Source organism: Phyllobates terribilis, unplaced genomic scaffold (assembly GCF_046119375.1).
Source record: "Phyllobates terribilis strain yellow unplaced genomic scaffold, ASM4611937v1 Scaffold_445__1_contigs__length_1489776, whole genome shotgun sequence".
NCBI lineage: Eukaryota > Metazoa > Chordata > Amphibia > Anura > Dendrobatidae > Phyllobates > Phyllobates terribilis.
Window position 1 is genome coordinate 399,621 of NW_027363205.1, and position 13,780 is coordinate 413,400.

A 13,780-nucleotide genomic window follows, 5' to 3' on the forward strand; every position below is an offset into this window, starting at 1 on the left:
ATCATACTATGTACAGGGCTGTATGTGGAGCCATCATACTATGTACAGGGCTGTATGTGGAGCCATCATACTATGTACAGGACTGTATGTGGAGCCATCATACTATGTACAGGGCTGTATGTGGAGCCATCATACTATGTACAGGACTGTATGTAGAGCCATCATACTATGTACAGGGCTGTATGTGGAGCCATCATACTATGTACAGGACTGTATGTAGAGCCATCATACTATGTACAGGGCTGTATGTGGAGCCATCATACTGTGTACAGGACTGTATGTGGAGCCATCATACTATGTACAGGGCTGTATGTGGAGCCATCATACTATGTACAGGGCTGTATGTGGAGCCATCATACTATGTACAGGACTGTATGTAGAGCCATCATACTATGTACAGGGCTGTATGTGGAGTCATCATACTATGTACAGGACTGTATGTGGAGCCATCATACTATGTACAGGGCTGTATGTGGAGTCATCATACTATGTACAGGACTGTATGTGGAGCCATCATACTTTGTACAGGACTGTATGTGGAGTCATCATACTATGTACAGGACTGTATGTGGAGACATCATACTATGTACAGGACTGTATGTGGAGCCATCATACTTTGTACAGGACTGTATGTGGAGTCATCATACTATGTACAGGACTGTATGTGGAGCCATCATACTATGTACAGGGCTGTATGTGGAGTCATCATACTATGTACAGGGCTGTATGTGGAGCCATCATACTGTGTACAGGGCTGTATGTGGAGCCATCATACTATGTACAGGACTGTATGTGGAGCCATCATACTGTGTACAGGGCTGTATGTGGAGCCATCATACTATGTACAGGGCTGTATGTGGAGCCATCATACTATGTACAGGACTGTATGTGGAGCCATCATACTATGTACAGGACTGTATGTGGAGCCATCATACTATGTACAGGGCTGTATGTGGAGCCATCATACTATGTGCAGGACTGTATGTGGAGTCATCATACTATGTACAGGGCTGTATGTGGAGCCATCATACTGTGTACAGGGCTGTATGTGGAGCCATCATACTATGTACAGGGCTGTATGTGGAGCCATCATACTATGTACAGGACTGTATGTGGAGCCATCATACTATGTACAGGGCTGTATGTGGAGCCATCATACTATGTGCAGGACTGTATGTGGAGTCATCATACTATGTACAGGGCTGTATGTGGAGTCATCATACTATGTACAGGACTGTATGTGGAGCCATCATACTATGTACAGGGCTGTATGTGGAGCCATCATACTATGTACAGGACTGTATGTGGAGCCATCATACTATGTACAGGGCTGTATGTGGAGCCATCATACTATGTACAGGGCTGTATGTGGAGCCATCATACTATGTACAGGACTGTATGTGGAGCCATCATACTATGTACAGGGCTGTATGTGGAGTCATCATACTATGTACAGGGCTGTATGTGGAGCCATCATACTATGTACAGGGCTGTATGTGGAGCCATCATACTATGTACAGGGCTGTATGTGGAGCCATCATACTATGTACAGGACTGTATGTGGAGCCATCATACTATGTACAGGGCTGTATGTGGAGCCATCATACTATGTACAGGGCTGTATGTGGAGCCATCATACTATGTACAGGACTGTATGTGGAGCCATCATACTATGTACAGGGCTGTATGTGGAGCCATCATACTATGTACAGGGCTGTATGTGGAGCCATCATACTATGTACAGGACTGTATGTGGAGCCATCATACTATGTACAGGGCTGTATGTGGAGCCATCATACTATGTACAGGGCTGTATGTGGAGCCATCATACTATGTACAGGACTGTATGTGGAGCCATCATACTATGTACAGGGCTGTATGTGGAGTCATCATACTATGTACAGGGCTGTATGTGGAGTCATCATACTATGTACAGGGCTGTATGTGGAGCCATCATACTATGTACAGGGCTGTATGTGGAGTCATCATACTATGTACAGGGCTGTATGTGGAGCCATCATACTATGTACAGGGCTGTATGTGGAGCCATCATACTGTGTACAGGGCTGTATGTGGAGTCATCATACTATGTACAGGGCTGTATGTGGAGCCATCATACTATGTACAGGACTGTATGTGGAGCCATCATACTATGTACAGGGCTGTATGTGGAGCCATCATACTATGTACAGGGCTGTATGTGGAGCCATCATACTATGTACAGGGCTGTATGTGGAGCCATCATACTATGTACAGGACTGTATGTGGAGTCATCATACTATGTACAGGGCTGTATGTGGAGCCATCATACTATGTACAGGACTGTATGTGGAGCCATCATACTATGTGCAGGACTGTATGTGGAGCCATCATACTATGTACAGGGCTGTATGTGGAGCCATCATACTATGTGCAGGACTGTATGTGGAGCCATCATACTATGTACAGGACTGTATGTGGAGCCATCATACTATGTACAGGGCTGTATGTGGAGCCATCATACTATGTGCAGGACTGTATGTGGAGCCATCATACTATGTACAGGGCTGTATGTGGAGCCATCATACTATGTACAGGGCTGTATGTGGAGCCATCATACTATGTGCAGGACTGTATGTGGGGCCATCATACTATGTACAGGACTGTATGTGGAGCCATCATACTATGTACAGGACTGTATGTGGAGCCATCATACTATGTACAGGGCTGTATGTGGGGCCATCATACTATGTACAGGACTGTATGTGGAGCCATCATACTATGTACAGGACTGTATGTGGAGCCATCATACTATGTACAGGACTGTATGTGGAGCCATCATACTATGTACAGGGCTGTATGTGGAGCCATCATACTATGTACAGGGCTGTATGTGGAGTCATCATACTATGTACAGGACTGTATGTGGAGCCATCATACTATGTACAGGGCTGTATGTGGAGCCATCATACTATGTACAGGGCTGTATGTGGAGCCATCATACTATGTACAGGGCTGTATGTGGAGTCATCATACTATGTACAGGGCTGTATGTGGAGCCATCATACTATGTACAGGACTGTATGTGGAGCCATCATACTATGTACAGGGCTGTATGTGGAGCCATCATACTATGTACAGGGCTGTATGTGGAGCCATCATACTATGTGCAGGACTGTATGTGGAGCCATCATGCTATGTACAGGGCTGTATGTGGAGCCATCATGCTATGTACAGGGCTGTATGTGGAGCCATCATACTATGTGCAGGACTGTATGTGGGGCCATCATACTATGTACAGGACTGTATGTGGAGCCATCATACTATGTACAGGACTGTATGTGGAGCCATCATACTATGTACAGGGCTGTATGTGGAGCAATCATACTATGTACAGGACTGTATGTGGAGTCATCATACTATGTACAGGGCTGTATGTGGAGTCATCATGCTATGTACAGGACTGTATGAGAAGTCATCATACTATGTACAGGGCTGTATGTGGAGCCATCATACTATGTACAGGGCTGTATGTGGAGTCATCATACTATGTACAGGACTGTATGTGAAGTCATCATACTATGTACAGGGCTGTATGTGGAGTCATCATACTATGTACAGGGCTGTATGTGGAGCCATCATACTATGTACAGGGCTGTATGTGGAGCCATCATACTATGTACAGGACTGTATGTGGAGTCATCATACTATGTACAGAGCTGTATGTGGAGCCATCATACTATGTACAGGACTGTATGTGGAGCCATCATACTATGTACAGGGCTGTATGTGGAGTCATCATACTATGTACAGGGCTGTATGTGGAGCCATCATACTATGTACAGGACTGTATGTGGAGCCATCATACTATGTACAGGGCTGTATGTGGAGCCATCATACTATGTACAGGGCTGTATGTGGAGCCATCATACTATGTGCAGGACTGTATGTGGAGCCATCATGCTATGTACAGGGCTGTATGTGGAGCCATCATACTATGTACAGGGCTGTATGTGGAGCCATCATACTATGTGCAGGACTGTATGTGGGGCCATCATACTATGTACAGGACTGTATGTGGAGCCATCATACTATGTACAGGACTGTATGTGGAGCCATCATACTATGTACAGGGCTGTATGTGGAGCAATCATACTATGTACAGGGCTGTATGTGGAGTCATCATGCTATGTACAGGACTGTATGAGAAGTCATCATACTATGTACAGGGCTGTATGTGGAGCCATCATACTATGTACAGGGCTGTATGTGGAGTCATCATACTATGTACAGGACTGTATGTGAAGTCATCATACTATGTACAGGGCTGTATGTGGAGTCATCATACTATGTACAGGACTGTATGTGGAGCCATCATACTATGTACAGGACTGTATGTGGAGCCATCATACTATGTACAGGACTGTATGTGGAGCCATCATACTATGTACAGGACTGTATGTGGAGCCATCATACTATGTAGAGGGCTGTATGTGGAGCCATCATACTATGTACAGGACTGTATGTGGAGCCGTCATACTATGTACAGGGCTGTATGTGGAGCAATCATACTATGTACAGGGCTGTATGTGGAGCCATCATACTATGTACAGGGCTGTATGTGGAGCCATCATACTATGTACAGGACTGTATGTGGAGTCATCATACTATGTACAGGGCTGTATGTGGAGCCATCATACTATGTACAGGGCTGTATGTGGAGCCATCATACTATGTACAGGACTGTATGTGGAGTCATCATACTATGTACAGGGCTGTATGTGGAGTCATCATACTATGTACAGGACTGTATGTGAAGTCATCATACTATGTACAGGGCTGTATGTGGAGCCATCATACTATGTACAGGGCTGTATGTGGAGCCATCATACTATGTACAGGACTGTATGTGGAGCCATCATACTATGTAGAGGGCTGTATGTGGAGCCATCATACTATGTAGAGGGCTGTATGTGGAGCCATCATACTATGTACAGGACTGTATGTGGAGCCATCATACTATGTGCAGGGCTGTATGTGGAGTCATCATACTATGTACAGGGCTGTATGTGGAGCCATCATACTATGTACAGGACTGTATGTGGAGTCATCATACTATGTAGAGGGCTGTATGTGGAGCCATCATACTATGTACAGGACTGTATGTGGAGCCATCATACTATGTAGAGGGCTGTATGTGGAGCCATCATACTATGTACAGGACTGTATGTGGAGCCATCATACTATGTGCAGGGCTGTATGTGGAGTCATCATACTATGTACAGGGCTGTATGTGGAGCCATCATACTATGTACAGGACTGTATGTGGAGTCATCATACTATGTACAGGACTGTATGTGGAGCCATCATACTATGTACAGGACTGTATGTGGAGCCATCATACTATGTACAGGACTGTATGTGGAGCCATCATACTATGTACAGGACTGTATGTGGAGCCATCATACTATGTACAGGACTGTATGTGGAGCCATCATACTATGTACAGGGCTGTATGTGGAGTCATCATACTATGTACAGGGCTGTATGTGGAGCCATCATACTATGTACAGGACTGTATGTGGAGTCATCATACTATGTACAGGACTGTATGTGGAGCCATCATACTATGTACAGGACTGTATGTGGAGCCATCATACTATGTACAGGACTGTATGTGGAGCCATCATACTATGTACAGGACTGTATGTGGAGCCATCATACTATGTACAGGACTGTATGTGGAGCCATCATACTATGTACAGGGCTGTATGTGGAGCCATCATACTATGTACAGGGCTGTATGTGGAGCCATCATACTATGTACAGGACTGTATGTGGAGCCATCATACTATGTACAGGACTGTATGTGGAGCCATCATACTATGTACAGGGCTGTATGTGGAGTCATCATACTATGTACAGGGCTGTATGTGGAGCCGTCATACTATGTACAGGACTGTATGTGGAGCCATCATACTATGTACAGGACTGTATGTGGAGCCATCATACTATGTACAGGGCTGTATGTGGAGCCATCATACTATGTACAGGGCTGTATGTGGAGCCATCATACTATGTACAGGGCTGTATGTGGAGCCATCATACTATGTACAGGGCTGTATGTGGAGCCATCATACTATGTACAGGGCTGTATGTGGAGCCATCATACTATGTACAGGGCTGTATGTGGAGCCATCATACTATGTACAGGGCTGTATGTGGAGTCATCATACTATGTACAGGGCTGTATGTGGAGCCATCATACTATGTACAGGGCTGTATGTGGAGCCATCATACTATGTACAGGACTGTATGTGGAGCCATCATACTATGTACAGGGCTGTATGTGGAGCCATCATACTATGTACAGGGCTGTATGTGGAGCCATCATACTATGTACAGGACTGTATGTGGAGTCATCATACTATGTACAGGGCTGTATGTGGAGTCATCATACTATGTACAGGGCTGTATGTGGAGTCATCATACTATGTACAGGGCTGTATGTGGAGCCATCATACTATGTACAGGGCTGTATGTGGAGCCATCATACTATGTACAGGGCTGTATGTGGAGTCATCATACTATGTACAGGGCTGTATGTGGAGTCATCATACTATGTACAGGACTGTATGTGGAGCCATCATACTATGTACAGGGCTGTATGTGGAGCCATCATACTATGTACAGGACTGTATGTGGAGCCATCATACTATGTACAGGGCTGTATGTGGAGCCATCATACTATGTACAGGACTGTATGTGGAGCCATCATACTATGTACAGGGCTGTATGTGGAGCCATCATACTATGTACAGGACTGTATGTGGAGCCATCATACTATGTGCAGGACTGTATGTGGAGTCATCATACTATGTAAAGGGCTGTATGTGGAGTCATCATACTATGTACAGGGCTGTATGTGGAGCCATCATACTATGTACAGGACTGTATGTGGAGTCATCATACTATGTACAGGGCTGTATGTGGAGCCATCATACTATGTACAGGACTGTATGTGGAGCCATCATACTATGTGCAGGACTGTATGTGGAGTCATCATACTATGTAAAGGGCTGTATGTGGAGTCATCATACTATGTACAGGACTGTATGTGGAGCCATCATACTATGTACAGGGCTGTATGTGGAGTCATCATACTATGTACAGGGCTGTATGTGGAGCCATCATACTATGTACAGGGCTGTATGTGGAGCCATCATACTATGTACAGGACTGTATGTGGAGCCATCATACTATGTACAGGGCTGTATGTGGAGCCATCATACTATGTACAGGACTGTATGTGGAGCCATCATACTATGTACAGGGCTGTATGTGGAGCCATCATACTATGTACAGGACTGTATGTGGAGCCATCATACTATGTGCAGGACTGTATGTGGAGTCATCATACTATGTAAAGGGCTGTATGTGGAGTCATCATACTATGTACAGGACTGTATGTGGAGCCATCATACTATGTACAGGGCTGTATGTGGAGTCATCATACTATGTACAGGGCTGTATGTGGAGCCATCATACTATGTACAGGGCTGTATGTGGAGCCATCATACTATGTACAGGACTGTATGTGGAGCCATCATACTATGTGCAGGACTGTATGTGGAGCCATCATACTATGTGCAGGAATGTATGTGGAGTCATCATACTATGTACAGGGCTGTATGTGGAGCCATCATACTATGTACAGGACTGTATGTGGAGCCATCATACTATGTACAGGGCTGTATGTGGAGCCATCATACTATGTACAGGACTGTATGTGGAGCCATCATACTATGTACAGGGCTGTATGTGGAGCCATCATACTATGTACAGGGCTGTATGTGGAGCCATCATACTATGTACAGGACTGTATGTGGAGCCATCATACTATGTACAGGGCTGTATGTGGAGCCATCATACTATGTACAGGACTGTATGTGGAGCCATCATACTATGTGCAGGACTGTATGTGGAGTCATCATACTATGTACAGGGCTGTATGTGGAGCCATCATACTATGTACAGGACTGTATGTGGAGCCATCATACTATGTACAGGACTGTATGTGGAGCCATCATACTATGTACAGGGCTGTATGTGGAGCCATCATACTATGTACAGGGCTGTATGTGGAGCCATCATACTATGTACAGGGCTGTATGTGGAGTCATCATACTATGTACAGGGCTGTATGTGGAGTCATCATTCTATGTACAGGGCTGTATGTGGAGTCATCATACTATGTACAGGGCTGTATGTGGAGTCATCATACTATGTACAGGGCTGTATGTGGAGTCATCATACTATGTACAGGGCTGTATGTGGAGCCATCATACTATGTACAGGACTGTATGTGGAGCCATCATACTATGTACAGGGCTGTATGTGGAGCCATCATACTATGTACAGGGCTGTATGTGGAGCCATCATACTATGTACAGGGCTGTATGTGGAGCCATCATACTATGTACAGGGCTGTATGTGGAGTCATCATACTATGTACAGGACTGTATGTGGAGTCATCATTCTATGTACAGGGCTGTATGTGGAGTCATCATACTATGTACAGGACTGTATGTGGAGCCATCATACTATGTGCAGGACTGTATGTGGAGCCATCATACTATGTGCAGGACTGTATGTGGAGCCATCATACTATGTACAGGACTGTATGTGGAGCCATCATACTATGTGCAGGACTGTATGTGGAGCCATCATACTATGTACAGGGTTGTATGTGGAGCCATCATACTATGTGCAGGGCTGTATGTGGAGCCATCATACTATGTGCAGGACTGTATGTGGAGCCATCATACTATGTACAGGGCTGTATGTGGAGCCATCATACTATGTACAGGGCTGTATGTGGAGCCATCATACTATGTACAGGGCTGTATGTGGAGTCATCATACTATGTACAGGGCTGTATGTGGAGTCATCATACTATGTACAGGACTGTATGTGGAGCCATCATACTATGTACAGGACTGTATGTGGAGCCATCATACTATGTACAGGACTGTATGTGGAGCCATCATACTATGTACAGGACTGTATGTGGAGCCATCATACTATGTACAGGACTGTATGTGGAGTCATCATACTATGTACAGGACTGTATGTGGAGTCATCATACTATGTACAGGGCTGTATGTGGAGCCATCATACTATGTACAGGACTGTATGTGGAGTCATCATACTATGTACAGGGCTGTATGTGGAGCCATCATACTATGTACAGGACTGTATGTGGAGCCATCATACTATGTACAGGGCTGTATGTGGAGCCATCATACTATGTACAGGGCTGTATGTGGAGCCATCATACTATGTACAGGACTGTATGTGGAGCCATCATACTATGTGCAGGGCTGTATGTGGAGCCATCATACTATGTACAGGGCTGTATGTGGAGCCATCATACTATGTACAGGGCTGTATGTGGAGCCATCATACTATGTACAGGACTGTATGTGGAGCCATCATACTATGTACAGGACTGTATGTGGAGCCATCATACTATGTACAGGGCTGTATGTGGAGCCATCATACTATGTACAGGACTGTATGTGGAGCCATCATACTATGTATAGGACTGTATGTGAAGTCATCATACTATGTACAGGGCTGTATGTGGAGCCATCATACTATGTACAGGGCTGTATGTGGAGTCATCATACTATGTACAGGACTGTATGTGAAGTCATCATACTATGTACAGGGCTGTATGTGGAGTCATCATACTATGTACAGGGCTGTATGTGGAGTCGTCATACTATGTACAGGGCTGTATGTGGAGCCGTCATACTATGTACAGGGTTGTATGTGGAGCCATCATACTATGTGCAGGGCTGTATGTGGAGCCATCATACTATGTACAGGACTGTATGTGGAGCCATCATACTATGTACAGGGCTGTATGTGGAGCCATCATACTATGTACAGGACTGTATGTGGAGCCATCATACTATGTACAGGGCTGTATGTGGAGCCATCATACTATGTACAGGACTGTATGTGGAGCCATCATACTATGTACAGGACTGTATGTGGAGCCATCATACTATGTACAGGGCTGTATGTGGAGCCATCATACTATGTACAGGGCTGTATGTGGAGCCATCATACTATGTACAGGGTTGTATGTGGAGCCATCATACTATGTACAGGGCTGTATGTGGAGCCATCATACTATGTACAGGGCTGTATGTGGAGCCATCATACTATGTACAGGACTGTATGTGGAGCCATCATACTATGTACAGGGCTGTATGTGGAGTCATCATACTATGTACAGGACTGTATGTGGAGCCATCATACTATGTACAGGACTGTATGTGGAGCCATCATACTATGTACAGGACTGTATGTGGAGCCATCATACTATGTACAGGGCTGTATGTGGAGTCATCATACTATGTACAGGGCTGTATGTGAAGTCATAATACTATGTACAGGGCTGTATGTGGGGTCATCATACTATGTACAGGACTGTATGTGGAGTCATCATACTATGTACAGGACTGTATGTGGAGTCATCATACTATGTACAGGACTGTATGTGGAGCCATCATACTATGTACAGGGCTGTATGTGGAGCCATCATACTATGTACAGGGCTGTATGTGGAGCCATCATACTATGTACAGGGCTGTATGTGGAGCCATCATACTATGTACAGGGCTGTATGTGGAGTCATCATACTATGTACAGGGCTGTATGTGGAGCCATCATACTATGTACAGGGCTGTATGTGGAGCCATCATACTATGTACAGGGCTGTATGTGGAGCCATCACACTATGTACAGGACTGTATGTGGAGCCATCATACTATGTACAGGACTGTATGTGGAGCCATCATACTATGTACAGGGCTGTATGTGGAGCCATCATACTATGTACAGGGCTGTATGTGGAGCCATCATACTATGTACAGGGCTGTATGTGGAGCCATCATACTATGTACAGGGCTGTATGTGGAGCCATCATACTATGTACAGGACTGTATGTGGAGCCATCACACTATGTACAGGACTGTATGTGGAGCCATCATACTATGTACAGGACTGTATGTGGAGCCATCATACTATGTACAGGGCTGTATGTGGAGCCATCATACTATGTACAGGGCTGTATGTGGAGCCATCATACTATGTACAGGGCTGTATGTGGAGCCATCATACTATGTACAGGGCTGTATGTGGAGCCATCATACTATGTACAGGACTGTATGTGGAGTCATCATACTATGTACAGGGCTGTATGTGGAGCCATCATACTATGTACAGGGCTGTATGTGGAGCCATCATACTATGTACAGGACTGTATGTGGAGTCATCATACTATGTACAGGGCTGTATGTGGAGCCATCATACTATGTACAGGGCTGTATGTGGAGTCATCATACTATGTGCAGGGCTGTATGTGGAGTCATCATACTATGTACAGGGCTGTATGTGGAGTCATCATACTATGTACAGGGCTGTATGTGGAGTCATCATACTATGTACAGGACTGTATGTGGAGCCATCATACTATGTACAGGGCTGTATGTGGAGCCATCATACTATGTACAGGACTGTATGTGGAGTCATCATACTATGTGCAGGACTGTATGTGGAGTCATCATACTATGTACAGGGCTGTATGTGGAGCCATCATACTATGTACAGGACTGTATGTGGAGCCATCATACTATGTACAGGACTGTATGTGGAGTCATCATACTATGTACAGGACTGTATGTGGAGTCATCATACTATGTACAGGACTGTATGTGGAGCCATCATACTATGTGCAGGACTGTATGTGGAGTCATCATACTATGTGCAGGACTGTATGTGGAGTCATCATGCTATGTACAGGACTGTATGTGGAGCCATCATGCTATGTACAGGACTGTATGTGGAGCCATCATACTATGTACAGGACTGTATGTGGAGCCATCATACTATGTACAGGACTGTATGTGGAGCCATCATACTATGTACAGGGCTGTATGTGGAGTCATCATACTATGTACAGGACTGTATGTGGAGCCATCATACTATGTACAGGACTGTATGTGGAGCCATCATACTATGTACAGGGCTGTATGTGGAGTCATCATACTATGTACAGGACTGTATGTGGAGCCATCATACTATGTACAGGGCTGTATGTGGAGCCATCATACTATGTACAGGGCTGTATGTGGAGCCATCATACTATGTACAGGACTGTATGTGGAGCCATCATACTATGTGCAGGACTGTATGTGGAGCCATCATACTATGTACAGGGCTGTATGTGGAGTCATCATACTATGTACAGGGCTGTATGTGGAGCCATCATACTATGTACAGGACTGTATGTGGAGCCATCATACTATGTACAGGACTGTATGTGGAGCCATCATACTATGTACAGGACTGTATGTGGAGCCATCATACTATGTACAGGACTGTATGTGGAGCCATCATACTATGTACAGGGCTGTATGTGGAGCCATCATACTATGTACAGGACTGTATGTGGAGCCATCATACTATGTACAGGGCTGTATGTGGAGCCATCATACTATGTACAGGGCTGTATGTGGAGTCATCATACTATGTACAGGACTGTATGTGGAGCCATCATACTATGTACAGGGCTGTATGTGGAGTCATCATACTATGTACAGGACTGTATGTGGAGCCATCATACTATGTACAGGGCTGTATGTGGAGTCATCATACTATGTACAGGACTGTATTTGGAGCCATCATACTATGTACAGGGCTGTATGTGGAGTCATCATACTATGTACAGGGCTGTATGTGGAGCCATCATACTATGTACAGGGCTGTATGTGGAGCCATCATACTATGTACAGGGCTGTATGTGGAGTCATCATACTATGTACAGGGCTGTATGTGGAGCCATCATACTATGTACAGGGCTGTATGTGGAGCCATCATACTATGTACAGGGCTGTATGTGGAGTCATCATACTATGTACAGGGCTGTATGTGGAGCCATCATACTATGTACAGGGCTGTATGTGGAGTCATCATACTATGTACAGGGCTGTATGTGGAGCCATCATACTATGTACAGGGCTGTATGTGGAGTCATCATACTATGTACAGGGCTGTATGTGGAGCCATCATACTATGTACAGGACTGTATGTGGAGCCATCATACTATGTACAGGGCTGTATGTGGAGTCATCATACTATGTACAGGGCTGTATGTGGAGCCATCATACTATGTACAGGGCTGTATGTGGAGTCATCATACTATGTACAGGACTGTATGTGGAGCCATCATACTATGTGCAGGACTGTATGTGGAGCCATCATACTATGTACAGGGCTGTATGTGGAGTCATCATACTATGTACAGGGCTGTATGTGGAGTCATCATACTATGTACAGGACTGTATGTGGAGCCATCATACTATGTACAGGGCTGTATGTGGAGCCATCATACTATGTACAGGGCTGTATGTGGAGCCATCATACTATGTACAGGACTGTATGTGGAGCCATCATACTATGTGCAGGACTGTATGTGGAGCCATCATACTATGTGCAGGACTGTATGTGGAGTCATCATACTATGTACAGGACTGTATGTGGAGTCATCATACTATGTACAGGGCTGTATGTGGAGTCATTATACTATGTACAGGACTGTATGTGGAGCCATCATACTATGTACAGGGCTTTATGTGGAGTCATTATACTATGTACAGGGCTGTATGTGGAGCCATCATACTATGTACAGGGCTGTATGTGGAGCCATCATACTATGTACAGGACT